We start from the raw sequence: 9,020 nt of genomic DNA, 5'->3' as shown, positions 1-9,020 counted from the left end.
AAACATCTCAGTGAACTAATATATATGTGCTGTGACAGTAAGTCTAGGACCTACCATTTTCACCAGTTCATTTACAACTGCATTGGTGTACTGACCTCTCATGTCCATGCTATGACAATTAGTGGATGCTGTTTTAAAAGGATTTGTGTTGTTACTATCCTCAAACTGCTTGGTCCAAGTTTCTATGTATCTGTAAACTATTTATAAGGACTAAATGTGTTTGTAAACAGCAGCTGTCTCGCTGTAGGCCTGAGAATGGCTTTGACATCCCCTCAAGGGACCAGACTCAGAGGCATTACTATTACTGCCATTACTGACTCTGTGCCAAACTCAGGCACATATTAGATTGACAATACATGGAAGTGAGCTTCACCAATGTCCCAAAAATGAATAATACTTGAAAGTCTTACTTACTTTTGCTCACTACATTCGTACAGAAAATATGTAGGGGAGAGCAAGGTATGTTGTCACACTTTTCACGCTGTCTAACATGTACTGGGCACAATACATCACAATGGTATAAATGTCATACTTAATGAAAGCTGGAACACTTGGGCATATATTTTGTATTCTTTACATCTTCATATCTTATTTCAGTACGGAGTTGTATACTTGTGACAATTTGCCCCATCAGTGGGTAAATTGTCACACTACGTCGGGTAAATTGTCACATTGGATTATCAACAAATAAGAATGCAAGTAATTCTTTGTGAATATTGATTTTAATTTCAAAACTAAATTCAACTTCATTAAAGAACTCAAAATAAAAACAATCATGCCTAGAGAATCTGTCAAATCATGCCTTTCAATCAAAACAATAATGCTGGCAGAGCACACATTAATTAAGTGGCACGACCACTTTACCTTGAAATCGGACATTCTGTGGTGTGCACATAGATCCATAATTATTGGAATCAGAATAGAATGTAATGCTGCAGATAACTTGCTTAAATGTTTTAAGTCTTAACAAAACAGACGTGGTGTTTAAAAACACAAATGCACAGTTTTGTAACAGCCTATTTTTTACCTTTATTTAACTAGGCAAGTCAGTTAAGAACAAATTCTTATTTTCAATGACAGCCTAGGAACAGTGGGTTAACTGTCTGTTCAGGGGCAGAATGACAGAATGACCTTATCAGGTTGGGGATTTGAACTTGCAACCTGTCGGTTACTAGTCCAACGCTCTAACCACTAGGCTATCCTGCCGCCCCTATACGACGTACATCCGTATCTGACTAATCAGACTCATCCTCAGAGTCACAGTTCTGGCACACATAAATTGCCTGGCCTGAGGTGCAAACATCATGAGCCCATTTGTTGCCTCTCACACACTTCACCCAAGTCTCCTTTGGAAGGCTGTTTGAAAACGGCTCCACACAGACGAGGCAGAAGCACTCCTCTTCATCTGATGATGACTCTTCTACCATTTTTCTTTTTTCAGCTGCCTTCTTGTTCTGTGCAGATCCAGATTTGGCCTCCCCCCTTGCTTCCCTTTCTTCAGAAACAGCCTTTTGCTAGATTATGCCTTATTCTTTTCCATTTCTAGTGCCTGCTTCACTGGTATGTCAGTTAGAATTGCTGTTTTGCTCTGTTTTCTTCCTTTGCAAGCTGGTTTTCGGGGTCCAGCTTTTGGATATGGCCGGATGTCTTCTGGAGTTGGTAGTCTGCTGTCAGCAATGGCATTGCTGGGCAAAAGGGTGAGCTGGTGCTAGCATAAGAACTGGGCAGGTCTGTGTCTGAACTCGTGCTAGGCAGGGCTAGAATGGTGCTGGGTCTGGCAGGGCTAGAATGGTGCTGGGTCTGGCAGGGCTGGACTGGTGCTGGGGCCTGGCAGGTTGGTGCTGAGACTGGCAGGGCTGGAATGGTGCTGGGGCCTGGCAGGGCTGGAATGGTGCTGGAGCCTGGCAGGTTGGTGCTGGGTCTGGCAGGGCTGGAAAAGTGCTGAAGCCTGGCAGGTTGGTGCTGGGTCTGGCAGGGCTGGAATGGTGCTGGGGCCTGGCAGGGCTGGAATGGTGCTGGGGCCTGGCAGGGCTGGAATGGTGCTGGGGCCTGGCAGGTTGGTGCTGATACTGGCAGGGCTGGAATGGTGCTGGGGCCTGGCAGGGCAGGGTTGGTGCTGGGGCCTGGCAGGGCAGGGTTGGGTTCTGAATTGGGCGATCTGTAACGTAGGATGGCGCAAACTCGGTTTCCAGAAATACATCCCTGTTGTAAGGTTGTACCCCAGCCACCCTAAAGCCAGCCTGAATGTTCAAGGGGGTTGCAGCCAGAGGATAGGCGATAATCCACAATCGCAGGAATGTCATAAATTGACATCGTCTTCCTGCATCACACACGGTGTTGATGTGCCTCTTTAGCGGCCCGTAGACAGACCTGTCTAAGGGTTGAAGCCGATGAGAGGAATTGGGTGGGAATGACAACATAATTATGCCATTTTCTTTGGCATAATTGAGTCCATCAATGGACAGATGAGACTCGTGGGTTTTGTCCAAAAGGAGTAAACAGGGCTTCTCCTTTGAACACTTCGTATGCTCAACGAAATGTTTCAGGAAGTCAACAAAGTGCACATCTTTCATCCACCCAGAGGGATTTGCCCCTATGGAGGTATACTATTCCCTGTGGCTGAGATAGCACAGGCCAGTTTAACGAGGGTTCCCCTTTCAGCAGAGGTCAGTGACCCTACTTGTTTGAATCCACGTCTGTCAGGTTTATGTACAGTGGTCACCCCAGTTTCATCGACATTCCATGTGTCTCCTAGTCCAAATTGACTTTTCTGTAGCACTTCTGCTACATTGTCGAAGAAAGCATGAACATTTTCTCTGCTGAAGCTACTTGCCTGGGCAAGGCTAGTTGCCTCTGGTTCTCAGCGACAGCGTTGGGTGCCGCTTTAAGGAGCCTGTAAACCACTCCGAGCTGGCCTTTTCTTTTTCTGCCCACAGTGGCGCGAACTTCAGCTGGTGTGCCACAGCAAACTGGTAGGCAAGTCTTTTGACCTCACTTGGCGACAGACCAAAATAAATGTCAGCTGACCTAGTAATATACTGAACAAGCTGCATCTCCAAATCAGGTGAAAAAAACCTGCCGTGTCTTTGACTAGCCAACCACTGTTGTTGGCATGGCTGTCTGACTTTCAACTACTTCTCTGGTAACCTTTTGACAATACCGAGTTAGAGTATGGTAATTTATGTCGAAATCCTTAGCTGTCCTCCTGATTGATTTGTTCTGCAACTTCACCTGCCTCACATCCTTTAACATTATGCCAGGTGGTGTGCTGCCATTCTCTGTCTTTCTTTTATCATTTCTAACCTTCTTTCTCTCTTTCCCCTCTTTCTTTCCTTCAAAAACACATTTCCTCATTGCAATTACATATTCATTGCAGGCTTATTACACCCACCTCCCTGTATACAATCCTTGTTGTCACAATGCAATTCACAACACCACACTAAATTCATGACACTGTATGAAGTAGTGTGTGTGGATATACTGTCTCATCGAGTAGGCATGTAGTGTGTTAGTAGACACACGCACACACACGCACACACACACACACCAGAGTTCGTCTTGTGTAGTCCAGGGATATGTCTGCTGCTCTAAACTATATATATATATATATATATATATACTATTCCATTTACAGTAGCATTTAATACTATTATCAGAGCTGATTACACAATATCACAATGTTTATTGAGCATGTTCTATGTGTCTATGTATACTGGGGCAAGTTGTCACGTGAAGACTTTGCCCAAGGTCATTGAGACAACTTGCCCCAAACTGACATGTGTGCTAATGTTGGCTAAAGCTCAAGGTTAGCTCAACATAGGAATGCAGCTAAAGTATCCAAAGGCATGTTGTTGTCTCCTCTACTCAGTGCAAAATTATCATTTTGAACATTCATAACTAAAAAAAAAGCTGTATTGTATGAAATGTAAAGTGCCATTGTTTTACTTTTTTTGAAGGGGGAAAAAAATAAACTTGCGCTCACCTCAGATTAGAGTGACCTTGACCACGTGTCAAGGTCACTTGACAGGAAGTTGAACATGTAGTCACACAAAGTAGTTTAGTTTTTGAGATAGCGCCTCTAGTGTTGAAGGTATGAACAGTTTGACAACTTATCCATGTGACAACTTACCTCGCTCTCCCCCTACTTTTTACTCCCATAAATTTTCCTTGAAACAAAAAGTACTTGTTTAATTTCAAATGCTCAGGTAGGAAAGCAATATGGTCCAATTTAAGTACCTATCAATATAACACGTTGTCATCGCTACTGCCTCTGATTTGGCGGACTCAATAAACACAAATACTGCGCTTGCAAATGATGTTGGAGTGTGTGCCCCTGTCTGTCCGTCAGAGGTGTAGGCAGAAAATGCTGTGTCTGGGGCCGAGTAAAAGTGACTGCAGCTGGGCCAACATTTTCCAGCAAAAACATTCCGACATAGCAAGTGAAAATTAGTGCAATTGCATCATTTAACACATAAAACATGATATGTGCCCAAGAAACACCACCAATTTCCCTTGTCAAACAAGCAATTAGGCCTATTGCCAAGTAGGCAGCACAAGTTAAAACCGCATACAACAACACCTCTGACAAAACAAGCTGACCATCCAAGTTCGACAGTAAACAAACATAATTAAATACACATCATGTTTGGGGTAGCAGCTCAACCCGAACTAGAATACATTTATTTTAATTGAATCTAGGCCTGCGAAAAGGGGAGACATTGTACAACATGACATCCATCTAGACAGGAGGAGGAAAGTATCCTCCTAAACTTTCCAGTGGCACTGACTCACCCAATGACGACAGTGAATATGCGCACTCACCAGTCCTGGTGTAGCCTACGAATGGGAATAAACTACAGTAGGTTTTACAGTTAAATAATTTTAAAGGATCACCCAGAAAATATGTGACTTGTGTTTATCCTGCCATTGAATTTTGAAATATTGCAATGGGCTAGGGCTGTTTTTAGATGCTTTTCACTGACAAGCAGCTATTTCATATTTCCCGGGCGTGCGCTGACCAAATTGCAGGCTTCCCTGTAGCCTAGGCTGTATGCTTATAATTTACCGTATGATTGTGATATAACCAACGCCAAGTTAACAAATAGATCACCGACCATTTCGAATCCCACCATACTGTACCTTCTCCGCTATGCAATCTGGTTTCCGAGCTGGTCATGGGTGCACCTCAGCCACGCTTAAGGTCCTAAACAATATCGTAACCACCATGGATAAAAGACAATACTGTGCCTCCGTATTCATCGACCTGGCCAAGGCTTTCGACTCCGTCAATCACTGCATTCTTATCGGCAGACTCAATGGCCTTGGTTTCTCAAATGACTGCCTCACCTGGTTCACCAACTACTTCTCAGACAGAGTTCAGTGTGTCAAATCGGAGGGCCTGTTGTCTGGACCTCTGGCAGTCTCTATGGGGGTGACACAGGGTTCAATTATTGGGCCAACTCTCTTCTCTGTATACATCAATGTCGCCGCTCTTGCTGCTGGTGATTCTCTGATCCACCTCTACGCAGACGACACTATTCTGTATACATCTGGCCCTTCTTTGGACACTGTGTTAACTAACTTCCAGACGAGCTTCAATGCCATACAACTCTTCTTCCGTGGCCTCCAACTGCTCTTAAATGCAAGTACAACTAAATGCATGCTCTTCAAGTGATCGCTGCCCGCACCTGCACGGCTGTCTAGTATCACTACCCTGGACGGTTCTGACTTAGAATTTGTGGACAACTACAAATACCTAGGTGTCTGGTTAGACTGTAAACTCTCCTTCCAGACTCACATTAAGCATCTCCAATCCAAAATTAAATCTAGAATCGGCTTCCTATTTTGCAACAAAGCATCCTTCACTCATGCTGCCAAACACACCCTCGTAAAACGGACTATCCTACCGATTCTTGACTTCAGCAATGTCATTTACAAAATAGCCTCCAGCACTCTACTCAGCAAATTGGATGAAGTCTATCACAGTGCCGTCCGTTTTGTCACCAAAGCCCCATATACTACCCACCACTGCTACCTGTATGCTCTCTTTGGCTGGCCCTCGCTTCATATTAGTCACCAAACCCACTGGCTCCAGGTCATCTATAAGTCTCTGCTAGGTAAAGCCCCGCCTTATCTCAGCTCACTGGTCACCATATCAGCACTCACCCGTAGCACATGCTCCAGCAGGTATATTTCCCTGGTCACCCCAAAACCAATTCCTACTTTGGCTGCCTTTCCTTCCAGTTCTCTGCTGCCAATGACTGGAACGAATTTAATCAAATAAATAAATAAAAATCACTGAAGCTGGAGACTCATATCTCCCTCACTAACTTTAAGTATCAGCTGTCAGAGCAGCTTACAGATCATTGCAGATCACTGTAAATAGCCCATCCAACTACATGTACTTACGTACTATTGTTTGTACAGATGAATGTGGTACCTTCAGGCATTTGCAAATTGCTCCCAAGGATGAACCAGACTTGTGGAGGTGAAATAGCTGAAATAGCTGAATCCACTAATTTGAAGGGGTGTCCACATACTTTTGTGTGTATATACAGTGCATTCAGACCCCTTGACTTTTTCCACATTTTGTTACGTTACAGCCTTATTCTAAAATGGATTAAATTGTTTTTTCCCCTCATCAATCTAGAAAAAATAAATATTAAATTTACATAAGTATTCAGACCTTTACTCAGTACTTTGTTTTTGCACCTTTGGCAGTGATGACAAACTCGAGTCTTCTTGGGTATGACGCTACAAGCTTGGCACACTTGTATTTGGGGAGTTTCTCCCATTCTTCTCCACAGGTCCTCTCGAGCTCTGTCAGGTTGGATGGGGAGCGTCGCTGCACAGCTATTTCCAGGTCTCTCCAGAGATATTCGATCAGGTTCAAGTCTGGGCTCTGTCTGGGCCACTCAAGGACATTGAGACTGCGTTGTCTTGGCTATGTGCTTAGTCATTGTCAGGTTGGAAGATGAACCTCTGGAGCAGGTTTTCATCAAGGATCTCTGTTCTTTGCTCCGTTCATCTTTCCCTCGATCCTTACTAGTCTCCCAGTCCCTGCCGCTAAAGAACATCCCCACAGCATTATGCTGGCACCACCATGCTTGCCCGTAGGGATGGTGCCAGGTTTCCTCTAGACGTGATGCTTGGCATTCAGGCCAAAGAATTGAACCTTGGTTTCATCAGAGCAGAGAATCTTGTTTCCATCTGGCAACTCTACCAATAAGGCCTGATTTGATGGAGTGCTGCAGAGATAGTTTTCCTTCTAGAAGGTTCTTCCATCTCCACAGAGGAACTCTGGAGCTCTGTCAGAGTGACCATCGTGTTCTTGGTTACCTCCCTGACCAAGGCCCTTCTCCCCCGATTGCACAGTTTGGCCGGGCGGCCAGCTCTAGGAAGAGTCTTGGTGGTTACAAACTTCTTCCATTTAAGAATGATTGCGGCCAGTGTGTTCTTGGGGACCTTCAATGCTGCATACGTTTTTTGGTACCCATCCCCAGATCTGTGCCTCGACACAATCCTGTCTCGGAGCTCCACGGACAAATCCTTTGACCTCGTGGCTTGGTTTTTGCTCTGACATGCACTGTCAACTGTGGGACCTTATATAGAAAGGTGTGTGCCTGTCCAATCAATTGAATTTACCACAGGTGAACTCCAATCAAGTTGTAGAAACATCAAGGACAATCAATGGAAACATGCACCTGAACTCAATTTCGAGTCTTATACTATAGCAAAAGGGTATGAATATGTATGTAAATAAGGTATTTGTTTTTGATTGTTCATTCATTTGCAAATATACCTAAAAACCTGTTTTCGCTTTGTCCATATTGGGTATTGTGTGTAGATTGATGAGAAAATACATACTTAATTCATTTTAGAATAAGGCTGTAACGCAACAAAATGTGGAAAAAGTCAAGGGGTCCGATTACGTTCCGAATGCCCTGTATAGTATCCCTCAAATTCCTCATACACCTGCACAGTGATATGGTACTGGGACTCCCTGTATAGAACTTCATTAGTGTGTATCCTATTCCTTTTGTGTTACTATTTTTATTTGTATTATTTTATATATTTATTATTTGTTTTATTTTTTTACTCTACTTCGTTGGGAAGGGCTCTCTTCTTGAAGCATACCAAAATCACTAGCGGGAAGCTGTTCAGAAATCAAATAAAATATACAGTGCAAATCATGTTATGGTGATAGCCATGGACCAAGGTTAAAGTAAAGAAGTTAAAGTAAATAATGATTGAAAGTTCATGATTAAAAAATCTAATGAAGCTGTCTATCAATGTGAAGTTCAAATGAAAAACTAACATGGAAAAGGTTGATGATTAAATGTGTTCCTAAGAGGACTGCCATTCACTGTTTTGTCGGTCATCTTCTCCTCAATTGCTATGAGACAGACCCAGACCAATCGTTCAACAGAGTGCAGGGGTACTGTCACACAGTAGCTCGCTAACTAACAGCTAAATCATTGGCCAAGTGGAACACAAAATCCTGTCATTTCTGTCTCTATTAGAGGGGGAAGAAAATCACTGGCGCACACTGGAAAACAAGCTTAGCTTTATCATGGATGAAACTATCGGTGGTGAGGGGAGAGAATTGTTCAAATTCATGGCCGATGAACAGAACAGGATGTATGTTCAGTGGACCATTATTGGATAACAAAGGCATCATACTCTGTCTCCAGAAGTCGTGAGTGACAACTAGCAAAGGAAGCAGCAGAACCACGCAACCAACCCTGATGATTTAAACACACATAGTCACCTGAAACGACGGAGTCACAAATAATCACCTGATGAAATAAATCAAAATAGCCACTAAAAATAAACACCAGAAGATCAACTGTGACAACGACGAGACAGCCTATAGGGAGGAAGTCAGAGACCTGGCCGGGTGGTGCCAGAATAACAACCTATCCAAGACTAAGAGATTATTGTGGACTATAGGAAAAGGAGGACCGAGCACGTTCCCATTCTCATCGACGGGGCTGTAGTGGAGGAGGTTGAGAGCTTCC

Source organism: Oncorhynchus mykiss, chromosome 17 (assembly GCF_013265735.2).
Source record: "Oncorhynchus mykiss isolate Arlee chromosome 17, USDA_OmykA_1.1, whole genome shotgun sequence".
Classification (NCBI taxonomy): domain Eukaryota; kingdom Metazoa; phylum Chordata; class Actinopteri; order Salmoniformes; family Salmonidae; genus Oncorhynchus; species Oncorhynchus mykiss.
Note: the sequence above shows the minus strand (reverse complement) of the source record.